We start from the raw sequence: 2,500 nt of genomic DNA on the forward strand, positions 1-2,500 counted from the left end.
CCAGACAGGAAATCGGTGGTGAGTGCAGACAGTAGTAGCTACGGCCTGGGAGCTGCACTGATGCAGTGGATCGACGATAATCTCGTACCCATTGCGTATGCCTCAAGAACGCTGACAGAAGCGGAACGCAGATACAGTCAGATTGAGAAAGAGTGTCTGGCGTCAGTCTTCGCTTGTGAGAAATTCTCACAGTATCTCATCGGTCTGGACAGGTTCGAACTCTTGACAGACCACAAGCCGTTGGTACCACTCATGTCGTCGAAAGATATCGACAATACACCCATTCGTTGTCAGAGACTTCTACTTCGTCTCATGAGATTCAACTTTGCGGTCCGTCATGTTCCAGGGAAAGAATTGGTCATAGCAGACGCACTCTCAAGGAAACCTGTTCCCCACTCATCTGAGGATGAAGAACTGAGTGACGAGGTCACAGCGTACGTGGACTCCGTCATGACAAGCAAGCCAGTGACTTCAAGACGTATGGACGCTCTACGTGCAGCCACAGTGCATGACCCAGAACTCCAGAAAGTGATCAGCTACACACTGAATGGTTGGCCGTCTACAGTCAACGAGCAGTTCAGGCCATACCAGCTAGTGCAGGGAGAGCTCTCACTAGTTGATGGTCTGTTAGTCTATAATGATCGAATCGTTGTCCCATCCAAAGAGAGGAAGAACGTTCTTCAGAAGCTTCATGAGACTCACCAAGGACTGAACAAATGCAGGCAAAATGCACAGGCTACAGTGTGGTGGCCAGGACTGGGCACACAGTTGAAAGAACTTGTCAATTCCTGCAGTGTGTGCAGAGAAGAACGACCAGCCCAGAAACATGAGCCACTTCGTCCTACAGAGTTGCCGCAACGCCCATGGCAGCAACTAGGGGCAGACCTGTGTTCGCGCCATGGTAGGGATTTTCTGGTGGTGACTGACTATTATTCCAGATGGCTAGAAGTTCGTCAGTTACACTCTACCACATCCACCGCAGTTATCAACAAGTTTCGTCTGATCTTTGCAACATATGGCATCCCAGAGGTCATCGTTTCTGACAATGGCCCTCAGTTCCAATGTCGACAGTTCAAAGACTTCGCAGAGGAGTACGACTTTGAACATCGCACAAGCAGTCCAGGGTTCCCGCAGGCAAATGGCGAGGCTGAGGCAGGCGTAAAGGTGCTACAGCCTTATCACCGCTACAACCCGGAGACACAGTCCTACTTGGCTCCAGTCCAGGTGAAACACCGTGGAAAGCTGACGGTACAGTCGTCGCAGCAGACGCCAGGAACCGGACATATTTGGTGAACACGCCAGGTGGTGTGTTCCGTCGCAACCGACAACACCTTCAACACATGCAGACTCCAAGGCAGGTAACCTTTGCACCCTTACCTGTCGAGCAAGGTCAAGCATCACATGATCCCCAGAATGTCACGTCAGCATGTCCTAAGGTCGTCACGTCACCTGATAATTCCCAGGACATTGAACCAGCAGATTCTGAGGACATCACATCCACTCACCAGAGCACAGAGGCTAGCAGGAGCCCAACAAGACATGGAACTCGTGCATCCAGAGGCTTCATTGCCAAAGTGCCCATTCGCTATCGTCAAGATGTTGTTAAGAAGAAATAAGCTTAGCAGCTTCTGAGGTGCCCGATTTTGCTCTGTAGTGTAGAGGTGGTGGTGCCTTGCAGAGCGTTGCTGATGCAACCCATTCTGTGTTTTGTTTTATTATTTGAGCCGTGAGCCAGAAATTTGTTGTGTGCATAATATCATGACCGTATTAATGCAAACTAAGTTGAAAAAGTTAAACATCTTGATTTGTATTGATTTGGGTCATGATAGTGAGAAATAGCAATATTGATATTTGAAATTGAAATGGAAAGACAGCATTTCAAGGAACAGTATTAACGTTTATTTCAGTTCATTTGGGTTACTTGAGACGCTGAATTTCCATTGTCCAAGAAACATTATTTAGTAAGGTAACTAAATGTGTGAAAGACAGTATGCAATATGTCATTTCTTTGTTTGATACATGTATAATGGCATGAATGAAGAGTGACTGAGATTTAGAGTTAATGAAAAAAAAAATGATTTGAGTTTTTCAGTTATTATTAATATTGACTAAAAGGTCAACAACAACAACAACAAAATCCAGGAACTTGAAATCACAGTCACTAGTACCAGAACAGTTCTCAAGTTACTTTTGAACTCAAAAAGAAAGGGAGATGTTTGGAAATGACATGATTAGTGTACATAATCATGTAGGCCTACTCGCGACTAACATCAAGGGAAGTAACTCTTGATCGAACAGCACATCCGGGGCAGTCGATGTTCGCCATGTTTTTGACAGTTACCATGTGGTTCCATCCTGAACAAATAAAGTGATACCTTTCAAGTTCAACACATCTTTGGGTTCCATTGTTTAATGCAAGGCTATTCTGAACATCCTCTGGCCATGCAGGATCAAAGAACCAATCAGCCTTTGCACCAATCGTTGAATACATTCTCATTAC

General features: G+C 45.8%; 1 protein-coding gene across 1 annotated transcript in view; it reads left to right on the plus strand.

Moving 5' to 3' along the window:
• The window catches only part of LOC138961696 (adhesion G protein-coupled receptor B1-like), a gene marked incomplete in the record, with an annotated part of 72,384 nt that overhangs the window by 20,134 nt on the left and 49,750 nt on the right, over positions 1-2,500 (plus strand).

This window comes from Littorina saxatilis, linkage group LG3, assembly GCF_037325665.1.
Source record: "Littorina saxatilis isolate snail1 linkage group LG3, US_GU_Lsax_2.0, whole genome shotgun sequence".
Lineage (NCBI taxonomy): Eukaryota > Metazoa > Mollusca > Gastropoda > Littorinimorpha > Littorinidae > Littorina > Littorina saxatilis.